Below are 25,240 nucleotides of genomic sequence, written 5' to 3' on the forward strand. Positions count from 1 at the left end.
CTTTGTTTGACTCTGTATTGAGAGAAGCTTATCGTGCCTCTTTTCCATGTTTACAGAAGGATAACATTGAGCTTTAAACACAAGGTAGTCCCCATTCAATTGAAGGACTAGTTCTCCCCTGTTAACATCAATCACAGCTTTTGCTGTGGCTAGGAAAGGTCTTCCAAGAATGATGGATTCATCCTCATCCTTCCCAGTATCTAAGATTATGAAATCAATAGGGATGTAATGGCCTTTAACCTTTACCAACACGTCCTCTACTAATCCATAAGCTTGTTTTAATGATTTGTCTGCCATCTCTAATGAGATTCTTGCAGCTTGCACCTCAAAGATCCTTGGCTTCTCCATTACAGAGAGTGGCATAAGGTTTATACCCGACCCCAGGACACACAGAGCCTTCTCAAAGATCATGGTGCCTATGGTACAGGGTATTAAAAATTTACTAGGATCTTGTTTCTTTTGAGGTAAAGTTTGCTGAACCCATGTATTTAGTTCACTAATGAGCAAGGGAGGTTCATCTTCCCAAGTCTCATTACCAAACAACTTGGCATTCAGCTTCATGATGGCTCCTAGATATTGAGCAACTTGCTCTTCAGTTACATTTTTATCCTCTTCAGAGGAAGAATAGTTCTCAAAGCTCATGAATGACAGAATAAGGTTTAATGGAATCTCTATGGTCTCTATATGAGCCTTAGATTCCTTTAGGTCATCAATAGAGAACTCCTTTCTGTCTGGGAGACATCCCATGAGATCTTCCTCATTGGGATTTACATCCTTCCCCTCATCCTTGTATTCGGCCATTTTAATTATATCAATGGCCTTGCACTCTCTTTTTGGATTCTCTTCTGTATTTCTTGGGAGAGTACTAGGAGGAGTTTCATTGATTTTCTTATTCAGCTGACCCACTTGTGCCTCCAAGTTTCTAATGGAGGACCTTGTTTCATTCATGAAACTTAAAGTAGCCTTGGATATATCAGAGACTATGTTTGCTAAGCTAGAGGAGCTTTGCTCAGGATTCTCTGTCTGTTGCTGAAAAAATGATGAAAAAGGCTTGCTATTGCTAAGCCTATTTCTTCCACCATTATTAAAGCCTTGTTGAGGCTTTTGTTGATCCTTCCATGAGAAATTTGGATGATTTCTCCATGAGGGATTATAGGTGTTTCCATAGGGTTCACCCATGTAATTCACCTCTGCCATTGCAGGAATCTCAGGATCATAAGTTTCTTCCTCAGAAGATGCCTCTTTAGTACTGTTGGATGAATTTTGTCACCCATTCAGACTCTGAGAAATCATGTTGACTTGCTGAGTCAATATTTTGTTCTAAGCCAATATGGCATTCAGAGCATCAATTTCAAGAACTCCCTTCCTCTGAGGCGTCCCATTACTCACAGGATTCCTCTCAGAAGTGTACATGAATTGGTTATTTGCAACCATGTAAATGAGTTCTTGAGCTTCTGCAGGCATTTTCTTTAGGTGAATGGATCCACCTGTAGAATAGTCCAGTGACATCTTAGAGAACTCAGATAGACCATAATAGAATATATCCAAAATGGTCCACTCTGAAAGCATGTCAGAAGGACATTTTTTGGTCATCTGCTTGTATCTTTTCCAAGCTTCATAGAGGGATTCACCATTTTTTTGTTTAAAGGTCTGAACATCCACTCTAAGCTTGCTCAGCTTTTGAGGAGGAAAGAACTTAGCCAAGAAGGCCGTGACCAGCTTATCCCAAGAGTCCAGGCTATCTTTAGGTTGTGAGTCCAACCATGTTCTAGCTCTGTCTCTTACAGCAAAAGGGAAAAACATGAGCCTGTAGACTTCAGGATCTACTCCATTAGTCTTAATAGTCTCACAGATCTACAAGAACTCAGTTAAAAAACTGATAAGGATCTTCTGATAGAAGTCCATGAAAATTGTTTGCTCCAATGGCAGGGATTGAGATGCTTCTTCCATAAAAATTGGAAGTACGTGTAGTATAATCACCAAGCATCCTCCTTGCGCCTCCACCATTGTTATTGGGTTCGGCCATGCCTCTTTCTTTTTCGAGATTCTCTGTAATGTTTTCTCTGAATTGTTGTGCTTTAGCTTCTCTTAGCTTCTTCTTCCGAGTCCTTTCAGGTTTAGGATCTGCTTCAACAAGAATGTCCTTGTCCTTGCTCCTACTCATATGAAAAAGAAGAGAATAGAAAAGGAAGATGAATCCTCTATGTCATAGTATAGAGATTCATTTATGTTAGTAGAAGAAGAAAAGAATAGAATAGAGAAGAGATTCGAACACAGAACAGAAGAGAGGGTTCGAATTTTAAGATGAAGAGAAGTGTTAGTAAATAAATAAAATAAATAGAAAGAGATGAGAGGGAGAGAATTTCGAAAATTATTTTTGAAAAATGATTAGTGATTTTCGAAAATTAAAAGAAGAAATAAAATTAAAATCAAAATTTGAAACAATTAGTTAATTAAAAAAAATTTTGAAAAAGAGGGAGGTGATTTTCGAAAATTAGAGAGAGGAAAGTAGTTAGATGGTTTTGAAAAAGATAAGAAATAGTAAAACAAACAAAAAGTCAATTAGTTAGTTGAAAAAGATTTGAAAATCAATTTTGAAAAGATAAGAAGTTAGAAAAGATTTTTTTTGAAACTGATTTTGAAAAAGATATGATTGAAAAGATATTATTAAAATTTGTTTTGAAAAAGATTTAATTTTTAAAATTAAAATTGATTATTTGACTAATAAGAAACTAAAAGATATGATTCTAGAATTTAAAGATTGAACCTTTCTTAACAAGAAAGTAACAAACTTCAAATTTTTTGAATCAATCACATTAATTGATAGTAAAGTTTTCGAAAATTATGAAATAAAATTAAGAAAAAGATTTTTAAAATCAATTTTAAAATTTTCGAAAAATAAGAAAAAAATGAAAAAGATTTGATTTTTGAAAAAAAAATTGAAAAGATAGGATTTTTAAAATTGAAATCTTGACTTGACTAACAAGAAATAACTTATTTTAAAATTTTTTGACTAAGTCAACCCCAAGATTTCAAATTTTAGGAGTAAAATAAGGAAAAGATATTTTTTTGATTTATGAATTTTTAATGATGAAAGAGAAAAATACAAAAATGACCCAAAACATGAAGATTTTGGATCAAAACCAATGATGCATGCAAGAACATTATGAATGTCAAGATGAACACCAAGAACACTTTGAAGATCAAGATGAACATCAAGACTTATTTTTGAAAAATTTTTAAGAAAAGAAAACATACAAGACACCAAACTTAGAGATTTTTCATGTTTAGATACTCTGAATGCAAAAATGCATATGAAAAACAAAAAAAGACACAAAACAAGAAAATATGAAGATTAAACAAGAAAGACTTATCAAGAACAACTTGAAGATCATGAAGAACACCATGCATGAATTTTTCAAAAAAATGCATAAATTTTAAAAACATGCAATTGACACCAAACTTAAAATTTGACTCAAGACTCAAACAAGAAACACAAAAATATTTTTGGTTTTTATGATTTTATAATTTTTTTGTATTTTTTTTCGAAAATTATTTTTAGGAAAACAAAAACAAAGAAAAATTTTTTGAAAAATTTTTTTTTGAAAACTTTTTGAAAAGAAAATTACCTAATCTGAGCAACAAGATGAACCGTCAGTTGTCCAAACTCAAACAATCCCCGGCAATGGCGCCAAAAACTTGGTGCACAAAATTGTGATCATCAACAATGGTGCCAAAGATTTGGAGCTCTCAAACGTGAATCGCACTTTGTCACAACTTCGCACAACTAACCAGCAAGTGCACTGGGTCATCCAAGTAATACCTTACGTGAGTAAGGGTCGATCCCACGGAGATTGTTGGTATGAAGCAAGCTATGGTCATCTTGTAAATCTCAATCAGGCGGATTCTAATGGTTATAATGATTTTCGAATATAATGATAAATAAAGCATAAAATAAAGATAGAGATACTTATGTAGATCATTGGTGGGAATTTCGGATAAGTGTATGGAGATGCTTTGTCCCTTCTGAATCTCTGCTTTCCTACTGCCTTCCTCCAATCATTCTTACTCCTTTCTGTGGTAAGCTGTATGTAGGGCGTCACCGTTGTCAATGGCTACTCCCCATCCTCTCAGTGAAAATGGTCCAAATGCTCTGTCATAGCATGGCTAATCATCTGTCGATTCTCGATCATGTCGGAATAGAATCCAGTGATTCTTTTGTGTCTGTCACTACGCCTAACACTCGCGAGTTTGAAGCTCATCACAGTCATTCAATCCTTGAGTCCTACTTAGAATACCGCAAACAAGGTTTAGACTTTCCGGATTCTCAAGAATGCTGCCAATGGATTCTAGCTTATACCACAAAGATTCTGATTAGGGAATCCAAGAGATACGCGCTCGATCTAAGGTAGAACGGAGGTGGTTGTCAGGCACGCGTTCATAGGTGAGAATGATGATGAGTGTTACGGATCATCACATTCATCATGTTGAAGTGTAACGAATATCTTAGAATAAGAATAAGCAGAATTGAATAGAAGAATAATAGTAATTGCATTAATACTCGAGGAACAGCAGAGCTCCACACCTTAATCTATGGTGTGTAGAAGCTCTACTGTTGAAAATACATAAGTGATAATAGTGTTCATTGGCTTCGGCCCCAGAGAGGGAGCCGGAAAAACCAAGACCTCTAATACAATAGTAAAAAGTTCTATTTATACTAGACTAGCTACTAGGGTTTACAGAAATAATTCTAAGTACAAAAATCCACTTCTGGGGCCCAGTAAGAGTGTGCTTAGGCTGAGCCTTGAGATTTACACGTGTAGAGGCTTCTGTTGGAGTTAAACACCAAGTTGTAACATGTTTTTGGCGTTTAACTCTGGTTTGTGACGTGTTTCTAGCGTTTTACTCCAGAATGCAGCATGGAACTGGCGTTGAATGCCAGTTTGCGTCATCTAAACTCGAATAAAGTATGAACTATTATATATTGCTAGAAAACTATGGATGTCTACTTTCCAGCGCAGTTGAGAGCGCGCCATTTGGAGTTCTATAGCTCCAGAAAATCTATTTCGAGTGCAGGGAGGTCAGAATCCAATAGCATCTTCAGTCCTTTTTCAGTCTCTGAATCACATTTTTGCTTAGGTCCCTCAATTTCAGCCAGAAAATACCTGAAATCACAGAAAAACACACAAACTCATAGTAAATTCCAGAAATGTGAATTTTGCATAAAAACTAATGAAAACATCCCTAAAAGTAGCTAGATCCTACTAAAAACTACCTAAAAACAATGCCAAAAAGCGTATAAATTATCCGCTCATCACAAAACGAAACATAAATTATTGCTTGTCCCCAAGCAACTAATAATAAAATAGGATAAAAAGAAGATAATATACTATAAATCCCAAAATATAGAACGGAAGTGGTTGTCAATCACGCGTTCATAAGTGAGACTGGTGATGAGTGTCACATAATCATCACATTCATCATGTTCTTGTGTGCGAATGGATATCTTAGAATAAGAAAAAGCATGAATTTAATAGAAGAACAATAGTACTTTGCGTTAAGACTCAAGGAACAGTAGAGCTCTACACCTTAATCTATGGTGTGTAGAAACTCCACCGTTGAAAATACATAAGAACAAGGTCTAGGCATGGCCGAATGGTCAGCCTCCCCAAATGGCATATGAATTCAAAAATAGGAAAAAAGATCTGATCCCAATAGTAAAAGGTCCTATTTATACTAGACTAGTTACTAGGGTTTACAGAAATAAGTAAATGATGCGAAAATCCACTTTCGGGCCCACTTGGTGTGTGCTTGGGCTGAGCATTGAAGCTTTCGTGTGTAGTGACTTTTCTTGGAGTTAAACGCTATTTTGTAACTTGTTTCTGGCGTTTGACTCTAGCTTGGAACTTGTTTCTGGCGTTTAACACCAGAATAGGGCAGAAAACTGGCGTTGAATGCCAGTTTGCGTCATCTAAACTTGAGCAAAGTATAGACTATTAAATATTGCTGGAAAGCCCTGGATGTCTACTTTTCAACTCAGTTGAGAGCGTGCCATTTAAGTTTCTGTAGCTTCAAAAATTCTATTTCAAGTGCAGGGAGGTCAGAATCCAACAACATCAGCAGTCCTTTTTTCAGCCTCTGAATTAGATTTTTGCTCAGGTCCCTCAATTTCAGCCAGAAAATACCTGAAATTACAGAAAAACACACAAACTCATATTAAAGTCTAGAAATGTGAATTTTGCATAAAAACTAATGAAAACATCCCTAAAAGTAGCTAGATCCTACTAAAAACTATCTAAAAATAATGCCAAAAAACGTATAAATTATCCGCTCATCAACCACACACAACTTTCACACACACACACACACACACACAGCTTCAGTGAAGGGATAAAGGAAAGTAAACAAAAAAAAGGAAAGGGAAAGCACAGGGAGGGGGAAATCAGGGAAAGATGGAAAGGGGAGAGAGGGGGAACGACGCTGGCAAGGAGCCCAGTATCGCCGCCGTCGCATTGCCGGGGGGATCAGAGCCGTAAAGAGAGGAGAGAGCGAGATCCAAGAGAGCAGTGAGGGGAGAGCATCGCTGGAGGGAGCAGCTCGCCGGCCAGCCGTGCCCTGCCACCGCATCCAGCTCACCGCCGATCGTGCTCCAGTTCGCCGCCACCACCACACCGTTTATGTAGTCTCTAGGGAGAGTAGAGCCGAGAAGAGAGTTGGCTTACAAGTGAGGGTGGTCTCGGGCTTAGAGCCGCCGCGCCTTCGTCGCCGTGAAGCCTGTTGCCGCCATTGCTGTAATTGCGCCACCATCGTCCTTGTTGCGGGTCTGCCGCGTCATCGATTAGGGCAGATAGAAGGGAAACACGAACAACCAGGAAGAGGAGAAGAAGAACGCTGGTGGGTGTTTTCTTAGCTATCACCGCTGAAAGAAGCCCTGCCACGGTTGTCTCCTCTGTCTTTACCACGATTGCCGTTTCGGTCCTCATTCTCAAAACCGTAACTCCTCTCATCTTTGTTCTTTTTTAAATTCCGTTTCTCTACTATAGTTCTGCTTTACTCATGGTAGCATACACCTCTATTTTGGTTTAGCCCTTTTGCTTTGTCTATTCCCCTATTCCAGTAATTGAAAGTATTGGTGTTGATGCTATTAAGGAACTCTTAGAGCTACTGTTGGTGAGTTTGATGCTACTACATCAATTTTGATTTAGTCTTCCCCTTAATTACGGTCTTTTTATACATTTCATTATCACTGCCATGCTTGTTTGATTTAATTCTAATATATGCCCTGTTTTGAATTTCCCAGGGCTGTGTGGTGCACAAAATTTGAATCTCAATATCGTACCACTAACCAGCAAGTGCACTGGGTCATCCAAGTAATACCTTACGTGAGTAAGGGTCGATCCCACGGAGATTATTGGTTTGAAGCAAGCTATGTTTATTTTATTATTCTTAGTCAGGATATCAATTAAAATTATCAGTTTGAATTATTAGAAAAATAAAAAGAGCGTGAAATAAATAATTGTTACTTTAATAATTGAGAATATGTTGGAGTTTTGGAGATGCTTCGTCTGTTTTTTTTTCAGCTTTTCTCTTGTAATCCTCTTCCCACACGCAAGGTTCCTTCCATGGCAAGCTCTATGTAGGGTGTCACTGTTGTCAATGGCTACTTCCCATCCTCTAAGTGAAAAGGGTCCAAATGCTCTGTCACAGCACGACTAATCATCTGTCGGTTCTCAATCAGGTTGGAATAGAATCCAATGATTCTTTTGCGTGTGTCCCTAACGCCCAGCCTTCAAGAGTTTGAAGCTCGTCACAGTCATCCAATCCCAGAATCCTACTCGGAATACCACAGACAAGGATTAGACTTTCCGGATTCTCATGAATGCTGCCATCAATCAGACTTATACCACGAAGATTCTGATTAAGGAATCTAAGAGATACTCATTCAATCTGATGTAGAACGGAGGTGGTTTTCAGGCACACGTTCATGGATTGAGGAAGGTGATGAGTGTCATAGATCATCACCTTCTTCATAGTTAAGCGCGAATGAACATCTTAGATAAGAACAAGCGTGTTTGAATGGAAAACAGAAGTGATTGCATTAATTCATCGAGACGCTGCAGAGCTCCTCACCCCCAACAATGGAGTTTAGAGACTCATGCCGTCAAAGAGTATAAAATTCTGATCTAAAAATGTCATGAGGTGCAAAATAAGTCTCTAAAAGTTGTTTAAATACTAAACTAGTAACCTAGGTTTACAGAGAATGAGTAAACTAAGATAATTGGTGCAGAAATCCACTTCTGGGGCCCACTTGGTGTGTGCTGGGGCTGAGACTTAAGCCTCTCACGTGCTTGGGCTGTTTCTAGAGTTGAACGCCAGGTTGTAACATGTTTTGGGCGTTGGACTCCAACTTGTAACCTGTTTCTGGCGCTGGACGCCAGACTGCAACATGGAACTGGCGTTGAACGCCAGTTTACATCGTCTATCTTTGCGCAAAGTATAGACTATTATATATTGCTGGAAAGTCCTGGATGTTTACTTTCCAACCCAATTGAGAGCGCATCAATTAGACTCTTGTAGCTCCAAAAAATCCATTCTGAGTGCAAGGAGGTCAGGATCCAATAGCATTAGCAGTCCTTTTTCAGCCTAACTCAGATTTTTGCTTAGCTCCCTCAATTTCAGCCAGAAAATACCTGAAATCACAGAAAAATACACAAACTCATAGTAAAGTCCAGAAATATGATTTTTGTCTAAAAACTAATAATATTTTACTAAAAACTAATTAAAACATACTAAAATCTACATGAAATTACCCTCAAAAAGCGTATAAAATATCCGCTCATCACAACACCAAACTTAAATTGTTGCTTGTCTTCAAGCAACTAGATAAATAAAATAGGATGAAAAGAAATTAAGAAGCAATAATATTTAAGAGTTTTAAGTGGAGCTCAGATTCTTATTTAGATGAGCGGGGCTAGTAGCTTTTTGACTTCCGAACAGTTTTGGCATCTCACTTTATCCTTTGAAATTCAGAATGATTGGCATCCATAGGAACTTAGAGTTCAATAGTATTATTGATTCTCCTAGTGTAGTATGTTGATTCTTGAACATAGTTACTTTATGAGTCTTGGCCGTGGCCCTAAGCACTTTTGTTTTCCAGTATTACCACCGGATACATAAATGCCACAGACAAATAATTGGGTGAACCTTTTCAGATTGTGACTTAGCTTTGCTAAAGTCCCCAATTAGAGGTGTCCATAGTTCTTAAGTACACTCTTTTACCTTGGATCATGACTTTAACCACTCAGTCTCAAGCTTTTCACTTGGACCTGCATGCCACAAGCACATGGTTAGGGACAGCTTGATTTAGCCGCTTAGGCCTGTAATTACTTCCTTGGGCCCTCCTATCCACTGATGCTCAAAGCCTTAGATCCTTTTCACCCTTGCCTTTTGGTTTTAAGGGCTATTAGCTTTTTTTTTCTTTTTCTTGATCCAATGATTCCTTGTAATTTTTTTCTCTTTTTTTTTTCACTGCTTTTTCTTGCTTCAAGAATCAAATTCATGATTTTTCATATCATCAATAATATTTTTCGTGTTCCTCATTCTTTCAGGAGCCAACAATTTTAACATTCATGAAATTCAAGATAAAAAATATGCACTGTTCATGCATTCATTCAGAAGACAAAAAGTATTGCCACCACATATAATTAATTATAATTTTTCTTATTAAGAACTCGTAAAAAATATTGCCTCTTTATTCTAAAATCTACTATTTTATTCATGTTTGATGATGATGAGAAAAATAAATTATAACTTAATTGGAATTAAAATCAAAGTAGAGATACTAATTACTACTACTAATATATAACTTCTAAGGTAAATTCCTAATAAGAACAATTATCACAGAGTTAAGGCAAAGATTAGAACTCAACGACCTTTATTTTAGGAAGTGGATGTTCCTCTAGTCTGTGGAGTGCTTGGTCCTTCAAGAGATAATTTTTGACGCTTTAGTTCCTTTAAGTCACATCCTTGCTCTTCCTGTTCCCTTAGGTGCCATGATCTTGATGAGTTTTTTGCTCAGTGATCATGGCGAATCACACCAAACTTAGAGGTTTGCTTGTCCTCAAGCAAAAGAAAGGAAAGGAGAGGAATAGTAGGAGAGGCAAATTCAAAATTCAAAAGATATGATGAGTTTTGAAAAAGATTTGAAAAGAAAAGAAAAATCAAGAAATATGTTTAGGAAAAAAAATTTTGAAATTGAAGTTGAAAGATGAGAGTTTGTAACATGCTTATGCAAGAAATCATGAATTGAAACGTGAAAATTGGAAAAAATTTGAATTGAAAACGAAATTACCTCCTCCCCACAATCCTGGCGTTAAACGCCCAAATGCTGCATGTTTTGGGCGTTTAACGCCCATGTGCTGCTCTCCTGGGTGTTCAACGCCTAGCTGTTACTTCTTTCTGGCGTTGAACGCCAGTAAGTCCTTTGTCACTGGGCGTTTTTCTGAACGCCCAGGATGCTGTAATTCTGGCGTTAAACGCCCAGAAGGAGCTTCTTTCTAGCTTTCGACGCCCAGAAGATGCTTCTTTCTAGCGTTCAATGCCCAGATGGCTATCCTTACTGGCGTTGAATGCCCAGTGGATGCTTCTTTTGGGCGTTCAACGCCCAAAATATTTCTTACTGGCTTTTTCACGCCAGTGAGCTTCCAAATTCCCTTGTAACTCTGTGAATTCAAGCAATTGCTATTTTACCATGAAAATACTTGACATATACCTATAAAAATCAATTAATTAACAAATAAACTTTGTAAATGGCTGGGTTGCCTCCCAGTAAGCACTTCTTTATTGTCTTTAGCTAGACTATTACTGAGCTTTAATCAAGTCTCAGTTTTGAGGATTCTTGCTCAAAATTGCTTTCAAGATAATATTTAACTCTTTGTCCATTAACAATGAACTTTTTGTTAGAATCATTATCCTGAAGCTCTACGTATCCATATGGTGACACACTTGTAATCACATATGGACCTCTCCACCGGGATTTTAATTTCCCAGAGAATAATCTGAGCCTAGAATTAAATAGCAGAACTTTCTACCCTGGCTCAAAGACTCTGGACGACGGTTTCTTATCATGCCATCTTTTTGCTTTTTCTTTGTAAATTTTTGCATTCTCAAAAGCATTGAGTCTAAATTCCTCTAGCTCATTTAACTGGAGCAATCGTTTTTCTCCAGCTAACTTGGCATCAAGGTTCAGGAATCTGGTTGCCCTGTAGGCCTTATGTTCTAGTTCCGCTAGCAAGTGACATGCCTTTCCATACACAAGCTGGTATGGAGAGGTCCCTATAGGGGTCTTGAATGTTGTTCTGTATGCCCACAGAGCATTATCCAAGCTTCTTGCCCAATCCCTTCTATGGTTAATTACAGTCCGTTCCAGGATTCTTTTGAGTTCTCTATTTGAGACTTCAGCTTGCCCATTTGTCTGTGGGTGATATGGAGTGGCCACCCTGTGGCTAACTCCATAACGAACCAAAGCAGAGTAAAGCTGTTTATTGCAGAAATGAGTGCCCCATCACTGATTAGTACTCTATGGGTGCCAAATCTATTGAAGATGTGTTTTTGGAGGAATTTTAACACTGTCTTAGTGTCATTAGTGGGTGTAGCAATAGCTTCAACCCATTTGGATACATAATCCACTGCCACCAGAATATAAGTGTTTGAGTATGATGGTGGGAAAGGCCCCATGAAGTCAATACCCCATACATCAAACAACTCAATCTCCAAGATCCCTTGTTGAGGCATGGCATAACTGTGAGGCAGATTATGAGATCTTTGGCAACTATCACAATTAAGTACAAACACTCGGGAATCTTTATAGAGAGTAGGCCAGTAGAAGCCACATTGGAGGACTCTTGTGGCTATTCGCTCACTTCCAAAATGTCCTCCATATTGTGATCCATGGCAATGCCATAGGATCTTCTGCGCTTCTTCTTTAGGCACACATCTACGGATTACTCCGTCTGCCCATCTCTTGAAGAGATATGGTTCATCCCAAAGATAGTACTTTGCATCTGTGATCAATTTCTTTGATTGCTGCCTACTGTACTCTTTGGGTATGAACCTCACTGCCTTGTAGTTTGCAATGTCTGCAAACCATGGCACTTCTTGGATGGCAAAGAGTTGCTCATCCAGAAAGGTTTCAGAGATCTCAGTAAGAGGGAGGGACGCCCCTTCTACTGGTTCTATTCGGGACAGGTGATCTGCTACTTGGTTCTCTGTCCCTTTTCTGTCTCTTATTTCTATATCAAACTCTTATAGAAGTAACATCCATTTGATAAGTCTGGATTTTGAATCCTGCTTTGTGAATAGATATTTAAGAGCAGCATGATCAGTGTACACAATCACTTTTGATCCTACTAAATAGGATCTAAACTTGTCAATGGCGTAAACCACTACAAGCAACTCTTTTTCTGTGGTTGTGTAATTCTTCTGTGCATCATTTAAAACATGACTGGCATAGTAAATGACGTGCAAAAGCTTGTCATGCCTTTGTCCCAACACTGCACCAATGGCATGGTCACTGCATCACACATTAATTCAAATAGTAATGTCCAGTCTGGTGCAGAGATGACTGGTGCTGTGACCAGCTTAGCTTTCAGAGTCTCAAACGCCTGCAGACACTCCTTATCAAAGATAAATGGCGTGTCAGCAGCTAGCAGATTACTTAGAGGTTTGGCGATTTTTGAAAAATCCTTTATAAACCTCCTATAGAATCCTGCATGCCCCAGAAAGCTTCTGATTGCCTTAACATTGGCTGGTGGTGGTAATTTTCCAATTACCTCTACCTTAGCTTGATCCACTTCTATTCCCCTGTTCGAGATTTTGTGCCCAAGGACAATTCCTTCAGTCACCATAAAGTGACATTTTTCCCAGTTTAAAACCAGGTTAGTCTCTTGGCACCTTTTTAGAACAAGTACTAGATGGTCAAGACAGGAGCTGAATGAGTCTCCAAATACTGAAAAGTCATCCATGAAGACTTCCAGAAATTTTTCCATCATATCAGAGAAAATTGAGAGCATGCACCTTTGAAAGGTTGCAGGTGCATTGCACAAGCCAAATGGCATCCTTACGTATGTAAATACTCCAGATGGACATGTGAATGCTGTTTTCTCTTGATCCTGGGGATCTACTGCAATTTGATTATAACCTGAATATCCATCCAGGAAGCAGTAGTATTCATGACCTGCTAGTCTTTCCATCATCTGGTATATGAATGGTAAAGGAAAATGATCCTTTCTGGTGGCTGTATTGAGCCTTCTGTAATCAATACACATACGCCACCTTGTAACTGTTCTTGCGGGAACCAGTTCATTTTTTTCATTATGGACCACTGTCATGCCACCTTTCTTAGGGACGACTTGGACAGGGCTTACCCAGGGGCTATCAGAAATAGGATAAATAATCCCAGCCTCTAGTAACTTAGTGACCTCTTTCTGCACCACTTCCTTCATGGCTGGATTCAGCCGCCTTTGTGGTTGAACCACTCGTTTGGCGTCACCCTCGAATAAGATCTTGTGCATGCATCTAGCTGGGCTAATGCCCTTAAGATCACTGATGGACCACCCAAGAGCTGTCTTGTGTGTCTTTAGCACTTGAATTAGTGCATCCTCTTCCTGTGGCTCTAAGGTAGAGCTTATGATTACAGGAAAGGTATCACCTTCTCCCAGAAATGCATATTTCAAGGATGGTGGTAATGGTTTGAGCTCAGGTTTAGGAGGTTTCTCCTCTTCCTGAGGGATTTTCAGAGGTTCTATTATTTTCTCTGATTCCTCCAAATCAGGCTGAACATCCTTAAAGATTTCCTCTAGCTCTAATTTGAGACTCTCAGCCATATTGACTTCTTTTACCAGAGAATCAATAAGATCAATGCTCATGCAGTCATTTTGGGTGTCTGGATGCTGCATAGCTTTGACAACATTCAACTTGAACTCTTCCTCATTGACTCTCAGGGTTACTTCCCCTTTTTGGACATCAATAAGGGTTCGGCCAGTTGCTAGGAAAGGTCTTCCTAGAATGAAAGTTGCACTCTTGTGCTCCTCCATTTCCAGCACCACAAAGTCAGTAGGAAAGGCAAATGGCCCAACCTTGACAATCATGTCTTCAATCACGCTTGATGGATATTTAATGGAGCCATCAGCAAGTTGGAGACATATCCAGGTTGGTTTGACCTCTTCAGTCAAACCAAGCTTTGTGATAATAGATGCAGGTATTAGATTAATACTTGCCCCAAGATCACATAGAGCTTGCTTGGTACAAGTACCTTCTAATGTGCATGGTATCATAAGGCTTCCCGGATCTTTAAGCTTCTCAGGTAAGCTTTTCAGAATGACTGCGCTGCATTCTTCAGTGAGGTAAACTTTTTCAGTTTCTCTCCAATCCTTCTTATGACTCAAGATCTCTTTCATGAACTTAGCATAAGAGGGTATTTTCTCAAGTTCCTCTGAAAACGGAATCTTTATTTCAAGAGTCTTGAGATAGTCTGCAAAGCGGACAAATTGCTTATCCTGTTCCGCTTGGCAGAGTTTCTGAGGATAAGGCATTTTGGCTATGTATTCCTCAACCTTAGTTGCTGCAGATTTATTGCCTACAGATGTGGGTTGAGAAGCCTTTTTAGATGAATTATTATCAGCACTTGTATGTGTCTGATCCCCCACTGGCATTTGAATGCCAGGGGTGGGAGCTGGAGTGGCGTTAGACGCCAACTCCTTACTTGTTTCTGGCGTCTGAACGCCAGAACTGTGCTCCCTTTGGGCGTTCAACGCCAAATCGTTGCTTTTTTTTGGCGTTGAACGCCAGGACTGAGCATGGTTTGGGCGTTCAACGCCAGCTTTCCACCCATTCTCTGGCGTTTGAGCGCCAGAATTGTTCCTCTCTGGGCTCTTACTATCCTCAGAGGAATTTTGGGTAGTTTGCTCATTTCTTGGCTTCTTGCTATCCTGAAGTGATGTTTTTAATGTTTTCCCACTTCTTAATTGAACTGTTTGGCACTCTTTTGTTATTTGTTTTGATAGCTGCTGTTCTGTTTGCTTCAACTGTACTTCCATATTCATATTAGCCATTCTTGTTTCTTGTAATATCTCCTTGAATTCGGCTAACTGTTTTGTTAGAAAATCCAATTGATGATTGAATTCTGTAACTTGTTCTGCAGGACTTATTTTAGCAATTACTGTTTTAGCCTCTTCTTTCATGGAAGGTTCACTGCTTAGGTACAGATGCTGATTTCTGGCAACTGTATCAATGAGCTCTTGAGCTTCTTCTATTGTCTTTCTCATGTGTATAGATCCACCAGCTGAGTGGTCTAGAGAAATCTAAGCTCTTTCTGTAAGCCCATAGTAGAAGATGTCTAACTGCACCCATGATAATCGAAGTTTAGCATGCCGATATAGAATTCAATAATGGATATAATCGTGAGTATAGTCTAATCGACATTCAAACGTCGCATCAAACAATCCTACAATCTATAACCGAGAGTAATAGTCTCCCGAGTCGTCCTCCCTTGGAATTGCTAGAGAATGCATATTATTGATTAGGAAACCTTGTTATGATTCTTTTGGAGTTTAGCGAAAGTAGATGACAAACAATCAATATTAGAAGACTTGGCCTAGTGTGGGCATTAGAAATTCTATCATTATAGTTTCCTTCAACGATGATAACAATTAAGCTCCGCTTCATTTAGTTAACCTCTAGGTATAGAGGAAAGTCAAGTGAGAGTAACCAACTTGAGTCACAAGTCCTAGTTTTACCCTAGGGAAATCTAGCTTTAGTGCACTCCAAGTCAATTAGCAATTCCTAATTTCCAATCAACAATTGACATTAACTATTCAACTTTTTCTAATGGTCTAAACCCTAAGCCAAGTAAGAAACTTTTACTCCATAACTAGTTTTGTCATTTTATCAAACAATTGATGAGCAAGGATGAAAGACATAGTTAGAGTGAGAAGAAAGTAGAATTAAAAGTACTTCAACACAAGAAATTAACAACAATCAACAAAGAACAATAATAGAAATGAACCTTTCAAGGAATTGATAGAATTCAAAACTACAAAGTTGAATCTAAGATCTATGAGAATTGAACAATTACAAGCACTAATTGAGATTAGAGAAGATGATCTATAACATGAACAAAGTAAATTGAGAGTTGCAATAGATCTCATCAAGGAATGGTTGAGAATTGAGAAATTGAAGAAGATGAACCCTAATGAGAGGTTGGAATCTCTCTCTCTCTTTACCCAAGAGTGTAACTACCACTAGGAAAATATCTAGAACAATGTAAAATGAGCAAAAAATCCTGTAACCCTTCAACCCTTGGTCTTTTTAAGCTTTTCCCGCCAAGGCACTTCCCCAAAATGGGATCTCCAACTGTCTCCACGCCTAGGTCACGTGACCTTTTTAAAAAATCATATTCGAGCATCAACGCGCGCGCGCACAGTACGCCTTCGCGCCACTGGGGCGTCTTGCAATTTGCGCGGAAGCGTGACGTATGCGGACGCGCCTATGGGTGTCATGGCTTAGCCGCTACACGCGCCGGCTCGTAGCTTGGCTCCTGACTTTGGCTTCTGGCTGTGCAATCCACGCGGGCGTGGCAGGTACGCGCACGCGCCCTTGCTGATGTTCCAAAGCTCATTTTCTCATGCTCCTTTTCTTTGCACCCACCTTCCTTCTTTCCTCCGGGTCATCCCTGCCCTATATTATGAAATCACTTAACACAAAAGTCGCGGCATCGAATGGCACCAAGAGAGGATTAGAAATGTGTCTAGTTTAGTGCAAAATAAGCATGTTTTCATCCGTGAGGTAAAATTAGGAAAGGAACACAAAGTCATGTATTTTCATATGAAAAGCGTGTGGAATCATTGATAAAACCCTTGAAATCAATACAAGATAAACCCTAAAAGTGGGGTTTATCAACCTCCCCACACTTAGATTCTAGCATGTCCTTATGCTTAGAGAAATGCAAAAGACCGAAAGATTATAAAGGTATAAGAGTCATGAGGTGCAATCTGCTTACATGAATGCAACTATGATTAGTGCTACTATCTACTTGGTTAGGAGCAAATCAACCTTCCTAAGATACATTCAAGCACATAGGGCAATATAGTGGGCAATACATGAGACTTACCAATTTTTAATCATTAAAGTGAAATATACACAACTTGCATGAAGAACGCTCGTGAGAGTCAGGAACAAGAATTAGAGCCTTTGAACCCTCACCAGAAGTGTTTACACTCTATCCGCTCGGTGTATCGGGGTCTGTTCACTCAATTCTCCCCTAATCATGCTTTCTAAGATTTGTTTTCTGTCTAACAATTGACAATTATTCAATGCAAGTATACAATTATCATGAGGTCTTTTCTTTTAGGTTGTAATGGGGCTAGGGTCAAGGTAGGGTCATATATGGCTAGTGGACTAGGATTTGAATCTTTTATTAGCTTAGAATTTCCCACCTAACCTATATAATGACCTATACAATTGAATACTAATCTAACTACCCATTTTTCACTTTTTCACATACTAATGCATTTTCTCTCTTTTTTTTTTGTGTCACAACACTTATGCATTGATTCTTTTGTTTGAGCTTCGCCTTGGGGCATTTTGTCCCCTTTATTGCTTTTTTTTCATACATTTTGTCGCCTTCATTTCTTCTTTTTTTTTCTTTTTTGTCTTTCTCATTCATTCATTTTTTTCTTTTCTTTCAAACTATATATAGGAGCACCAATGCATAAGGTCCATACATTTAATCAGTACATGAGTATGTACCCAATTCCCAAATATATAGGTACAAAGCACACCCTTTTATCCCAACCGATGTCCCAAGTTTTCCACACTTAAATGATACTCACGCACTCTTGCCTAAGCTAACTAAAGATCCAAAAAAAAGGGCATTTATTGTTTTTCGCTTTAGGCTCGTGATGTGCTAAATTAAAGAATAAGTGGGTTAAGCGTAGGCTCAAATCTGGCTAACAATGGTTGTTACAAGGTAAGGCTATTTGGATAAGTGAGCTAATGAATTGATGGCCTCAATCATATAAATACATGAATACAAGGAATAACGGACATATAGACTCAAATAAAGCAAAGATCACAATCATAGAGAGAGAACAATTGCACACAAGAAGGAAAATAAGTGACTATAGGATGTAGCCACACAATAAGGCTCAAGGCTCACTAGCTTGTGTTCTTAACTCAAAATCCCTGTTCCAAAGTACAATCTTCAAACAAGTTTAGCATCAAAACTGGCAAGGTCAAGGTTGCCCCAAAAATCTTAGTAGTTTCCTAGGAGAGAGTTCCTTGTTCCAACCAAGTAAATTTATTATGCAAATGGTGTCGAAGAAAACCTAATCATGCAACCTATCCTAACTACAAAGGGGTTCAAAAAATTTTATTTGGGTGTTACCTACGGAGATCGGTCGGCCGACCTCCCCACACTTAAAACTTAGCACGGTCCTCCGTGCTATAGGTGATACGCAATGGGTGGTCGAGTCCTGAGTGTCCTTCATCTCCTTTGTAATTGCTATTTCCGCTTGAGGTTGCGGTAGATGTGGAGATATCCGGTTCCTCCATAGATGGGGTGACAATGCTTAGAAGCTTCTTCACGTGAGCATATCGGCGCTGGTTACGCCTCTCGTAACGGTCCAACTTCTTGTGAATGTCTTCAAGGCGTTGGGTGGCTGATTTTTGTGGTGCGGCTGAAGTGGTAGTGTTGTGAGTGGCGGTAGCCATTCCAAGGTCGTCCATGGTAACTTCTGGAGGCTTGAGGCACCTCTTGGTCGGAATAACATCGCCCTCGACCGGGATTGAGGCCCTCCTATCCTTAGCCTCATGATGGACACCGGCTGCTGCGACTAATTCGGTCACCATAGCGGGGAAGGGTAAGTTTCCCTTAACATGAATGCGCCCCATGGATTGTCGAATGGCATGCGGAATGTCAACCGGTTTCTCGGTTAAGATGCACCATATCAATAAGGCAAGCTCGGCGGTAATGGATAACCCATGGGTGCTCGGGAGCACGTAGTGAGCTAGGATTTGGCCCCATGCCGCGGCTTCTTGAGTGAGGGAACGTGCATCTAAACCCTTTGGTCGCTGCTTTATGGTCCCTCGAATCCAACATGCTTCGGGCAAAGCTATTACGCGGAGGACCACGCTCCAATCGAACCCACGGTCGTCGCATGCCAACAAAACTTCTTGATAGGCGTCATATCCATCTGCTAATGGCCCAATCTTAAGTATTCCTTGGATGGCTTCCACTGTGACTGATACTTGCTTTCGGCGTACAAAGATTGATGTGAGAAGAGGTGAGTGGTAGTTAGAGTAGAACTCCACCACCCATGATAGGTTGACCTCCCTTGGTTGCCTCAAAAGGAATATCCATTGCCTCCGGTCAATGTGGGGCATCATCATCGGAGTGAGGTGGGCTGGTAGGACTAGAAGGGGCTCCGGGTGATAATTCCGCTCAATCATCCTTGAATAGACAAGTTCACAGTAGCGGTTAGGGAACTTGTTTGAATCCTTTGGAGGGTTGTCCTTCACTAAAGCATCAACGGGGCCCTTAGCCTTCTTTAGGAGGGGCTTGGCCGTTGGTTCTTGGCGCGCTCTATTGGTGGTTGGCTTCTTCGGGGATTTCCTTTTGTCCTTCTTGATGACCATCCTGCGATAGTAAAAAGGGAGGTAACATCAAACCCAAAGAAGCACAATTAAATGGGGATCATGCAAGTGAAAAATTGTGCCATAAGAGTATGGGTGTCTTTATTACATGATAGCTGCAACATGTAACTAAGATAACATTTGGTAAGCAAGGCAAATCACTAGCATGTGGGTAAGAGGCATGAGAAGCATACACCGGCAAATACCAAGAATGGAGAGCAAATTATGATAAAGTGAGTGGGTAGAATGTAGAATGTGAAGATGCACCTAAGAATAACCAAGGTATTGGGAGAGAGCACATAGTTAAGAAGCAATGAGTCACAATGAGCTCAAAAGATCATGTATGCTTTTCCTCAAACACTTGGCGTGCATCCCTTTTGTAGTATGCAAATAAGTGGAGAGAGAGCAATGTAACATTCCACAAACCAATATTAATCACCACAATGCACTATGGTTGTAATAAAGTCATGCAAGACATTTCCATCCACTAATGCAAAAGAAGTTACAACCACAACACCCATGAAGAGCTAAAGAAAAGAAGCAAAGACACCCTAAATAATGAGGAGCTCAAAAGAGGAAAAAAAAGAAAACTACCTAAAAGAGAATAAAATCAACTAACTAAGAAGGAAATGAGAGAAGTAGAGCAAACGGGAAGCATAGTATAGTACCTTGAAAGAGATGGAAAGGGAATGGGGGAGTATGTGAGAAGAAGTTGTAGAATGGAGTGAAGGTCTAGAAATGATGGAGAATGGAGGGAGAAATGTAGGGACCACCGGAGGTGGGTGGTCGCCGGAGGTGATGGTGGGAGATGGCTGGAATGGTGTAGAGAGGGGTTGGAAAAAAAATGGTAGTGGATAGTAGAAGGGGTGAGAAGAAAAAGCGAGAAAATGAGGGGCATGTGCTCCCTGTTAAATTCACGTCGCACTTCCACGCGTGTGCGCACATTGTGCGCCCGCGTAGGAAAGCAAGGTGAGGTACAAGGTGTGTGTGCCAGCGGCACAAGGTTAGCCCAGAGGTGGCGCAACTCTCTGGAGGGAGTATCAGAAGTTGCTGCAGGACTATGGATGCGGTGCGGCATGGGCGCGGGTGCGTCCATTGCGATTCAAGTGTACTAATGCACAGGTGATGACAAGTCATCATATACCCATTTTTTTAGCTAATTTCACTTGTTTTATTAGTCTTTATGCACTTTCTTGCATCCTAAGTAAGTGATTTGGAATGAAAATGCATAACTTCTTTAAATCAAGCAACTACCATTAAATTGATGCTAACTCATGAGGTTTAAGCTAAATTTAATTGAATTTTAATTGATTTATAAGCCTTGTGAATTTAGTGATACTTTGAGTGGTTGTTTTGGTTTATTGTAGGTGAAGAAAAGAAGAAAAGAGAAAGCGTGGCTTAAGAAAGCGTGGCCCAAGAGGGAAGAAGTGTGGCGCTTAAGAGGAGGGAGCAAGCATTGCCCTCCACAAGGGCACACTGCCCTCTAGGAGGGCAACATGAGTAAACAAGCCTTGAGAGGCAACCCTGCCCTGCCCACGACAAGGGCAGAGCACAAATTGGTGCCATGGATCAAGGAGAACAAAAACACTGCCCTGCCCTCCTCAAGGGCAATATCGGGCTCAACAAAGGAAGAAATCCAAAGAAAAAGCTCACCAATGCTTACCACAAGGATCAAACACGGAACCATGAGGAAACAAGAAACTAAGCCTTACTTTGGTGCCAAGAAAATCAAGAAAAAGAGGTAGCGTGCGCGTCACCCAAGTTTCGAACACGGAGCTTCAGCCTTGGCACATTGCGTTGCCCTCCACAAGGGCAGGGCAGCATTTTGGTGATGCACATACGCGCATCATTCTGGCGCACCAAGGGAAGGCTCGGCAGCACCAGCAGCACGCACAGGCATCATTCTGGCGCACCAAAAAGTTCTGCCCTGCCCTCTGCAAGGGCAGGGCAGCATTCTGCAAGCACTAACGCACCACACGCACGCACCATGGGCCAGATGCATCATTTTCTGCCCTGCCCTCCACAAGGGCAGGGCAGCCTCCTGGGAGCTACTTTCTTCATGGGCTAAAATTGGATTAAAAATCCAATAAAATTCATTTCTTCACCAAATCAAAAGCCCATCCAAATCCCAAGATCTAAGAATAGAAAGTGTATAAATAGGATATAGTTTGATGTAATGAGGGCCTTTTCCTTGACTTTTCATTTTTTCCTTTACTTTTGAATTTAGACCTTTCTTTTGAGCTTTTGAATTTTTACTTTACTTTGAGCTTTTGAACCTTCTCTTGGAGACTTCACTGAGATTTCAGAGAATTGGGGAGGAGAATTGATCTCTCTTCTTCCTCGTTCTTGCTTGAGCATTTTTACTTTTCTTGTTTGAGTCTTGGGTGTGAAGAATTGAGGAATTTCTGTCTCAATCTCCATTCAAGATCTCTTTAATTTCTCTTCTGCATAATTGATTCCAATTCCATTTCCTTTACTGCTTCTTCTTTAATTTCTTGTCAATTGCTTTGTGAACTTGGATCTGGGAAGGCAATTGAGATCTAGACTTTGCTATCTAGTCTCTTGAGTCCTGAGATCCCATTTTCCTTTTTGGTTCTTCTGTGAACCCCTGCTGCAATTTAATTTCCATTTCTGTTTGAGATCTAGTTACTTCCAATTCATCTTCTACTTTATTAATTGTTGCAATTTAATTTCCCTTGCTGAAATTCTGAATTCCCAACCCTCAATTCCCCTTTTCCATTCAAGCAATTTACATTTCTTGCATTTTAAGTTACTGCAATTTACATTTCTTGTACTTTAAGTTTCAGTCATTTAATTTCTTGTTCTTTAAGATTCAGCATCTTTTACTTTCAGTTCTTTTTAATTTCTGCAATTCATCCCTCTCCCTTTACATTCCAAGTAATTTAGTTTCTGTTAATGATAAACCACTCAACCAATACTTGATTCGCTTGACTAAATCAACCACTAAACTAAAATTGCTCAATCCTTCAATCCCTGTGGGATCGACCTCACTCCCGTGAGTTTTATTACTTGATGCGACCCGGTACACTTGCCGGTGAGTTTTGTGTTGGATCGTTTTCCACACATCAAGTTTTTGGCACCGTTGCCGGGGATTGAAATAGATTGACAATGATTAAGTGAAGTGGAGATCTAGATCAAGCATTCTTTCTTTTCTGTTTCTATCCTTTTTAATTAACCCACTAACTGTTTGAATTTTTGCTTAAACTAACTAAAACTTCATTCTTGCAATAGATTGAAGTTTCATTGGGTTGTTTTCTGGATCTGTATGTTTATTGTTGTGTGTTTGTATGTCAGGTACAGGAAGATCTTCCCCTATCCTCTCTAAAATTGACCAAAGAACTCTTCGAAGAATAAGAAGAGCTGAAAGAGGGAAAAACGTTATTGGAGAGGAAGAATCTGAGGAGGAATTCCAAGAAATGGAAGGAGATCCATCAAATCTCAATCAACCAGGAGGAGGAGCCAACAATAACCCACAACAAAGAAGAGTACTGGCTTCTTATACATTTGCAAATGCTAAACACTGTGGGAGTAGCATTCTTACTCCTAATGTCAATGCAAACAACTTTGAACTAAAGCCTCAACTCATCACCTTGGTTCAAAACAACTGCTCTTTTGGAGGAGGGCCATTGGAGGACCCAAATCAACACTTATCTACCTTCTTAAGGATTTGTGACACTGTCAAAACCAATGGTGTGCCTCCTGACAGCTACAAGTTACTGCTCTTTCCATTCTCTCTCAGGGACAAAGCTACTCAATGGCTAGAAACATTTCCAAAGGAGAGCATCAACACTTGGGATGACTTGGTGAGCAAGTTTCTTGCCAAATTTTATCCCCCTCAAAGGATCATAAGATTGAATACTGAGGTGCAGACATTCACTCAAATGGAGGCTGAAAATTTATATGAAGCATGGGAAAGGTATAAGGCACTGTTGAGGAAATGTTCACCAGAGATGTTCACTGAGTGGGACAAGCTGCAGAACTTCTATGAGGGACTTACTCTGAAGGCCCAAGAAGCACTTGATCATTCAGCCGGAGGCTCATTACAACTCATGAAAACTACAGAGGAAGCTCAAAATCTCATTGATATGGTGGCTAACAACCAATATTTCTTTGCTCACCAAAGGCAACGCCAACCATCACAAAGGAGAGGAGTAATGGAGTTCGAAGGAGTGGATTCAATTTTAGCTCAAAACAAAATGATGCAGCAGCAGATTCAACAACAATTTGAGCAAATGGCCAAAAGAATTGATGGCCTGCAAGTTGCATCAGTGAGTGCCACAAGCCAACTATCAACTCCTTGGGGGCAAAATGAAGAAATTCAAGAGGAGCAACAGCAAGAGCAAGTCCAATACCTGCACAACCAAAATCCTGGAACAAATGAAGTCTATGGAGACACTTACAATCCTTCTTGGAAGAACCATCCTAACCTCAGATGGGGAGACAACAACAATCAAACGCAACAGCCATGGCAAAGGAACTCAATTCAAAACAATTGGAGAAATACAAACCACAACAACCAGCCAAAGACTAACCAAAACACATACAGAAAACCACAAAATACTTATCCCAACTCTTACCATTATTCACCCAATAACCACCCAACTAACCAAAACACTTACCATCATCCATCAACACCCCAAAACCAACCAATCTCATAAGACTCTCAGAGGATCACTAATTTAGAGATGCTCATGGAAAAGATGATGAAGAACCAAGAATTGACAACAAAGAACCAAGAATCTTCCATGAAGAACCTAGAGAGGCAGATTGGGCAAATCTCCAAGCAAATCTCTGTTGAAAAACCATCAAGCTCACTACCAAGTGACACCATTCCTAATCCAAAAGAGGAATGCAAGGCAATACAGTTGAGAAGTGGAAAAACCCTGCTGAAAGATGAAGAAGCCACTAAGAAACCCAAGGAAAGTGATAAGAAACAAGTTGAAAAAGAAGCAGCCAATGATGAAGATGCAACAGCAAGCAATCACTCTCAGAATCAACCTCAAGAGAAAGAAAATAGACCACAAAATCTGAAGAAGGGAAAGCAGATCATGGAAGAACCAATTCCAAGACAACAACAAGTGGAGAAAAGCTTGACACCTCCATTGCCTTATCCCCAAAGATTCCACAAAGAGACAAAGGATTAACATTTCCACAAATTCCTTGAGACTTTCAAGAAGCTGAAAATCAACATACCTCTGGCTGGGGCATTGGAGCAAATGCCTCTGTATGCCAAGTTCTTAAAGGAGCTCATCAATAAGAAAAGGAGTTGGAATGAGAAGGAAACTGTAATGCTCAGTGAAGAATGCAGTGCACTAATCAGAAAAGGGCTCCCTCCCAAGCTTGAAGATCCTGGAGGTTTCTTCCTACCTTGCACTATTGGAAGTCTATTCATCAAAAAGGGGATGTGTGACTTAGGAGCAAGTATAAATCTAATTCCATCTTCTTTAGTGAAAAAGCTTGGCATAGGAGAGGTGAAACCAATACAGATGTCCTTGGAATTGGTAGACCAATCAGTGGTGTATCCTAAAGG

General features: G+C 39.8%; 1 non-coding gene across 1 annotated transcript; it reads left to right on the forward strand.

Moving 5' to 3' along the window:
* The first annotated feature begins 1,563 nt into the window (after nt 1–1,563).
* On the forward strand, nt 1,564–1,671 carry LOC112714002 (small nucleolar RNA R71). Its single transcript, XR_003158959.1, has one exon. It is a non-coding gene; the product is annotated as a small nucleolar RNA R71 (small nucleolar RNA).
* The last annotated feature ends 23,569 nt before the right edge of the window (nt 1,672–25,240 follow it).

Source organism: Arachis hypogaea, chromosome 9 (genome assembly GCF_003086295.3).
Source record: "Arachis hypogaea cultivar Tifrunner chromosome 9, arahy.Tifrunner.gnm2.J5K5, whole genome shotgun sequence".
Lineage (NCBI taxonomy): Eukaryota > Viridiplantae > Streptophyta > Magnoliopsida > Fabales > Fabaceae > Arachis > Arachis hypogaea.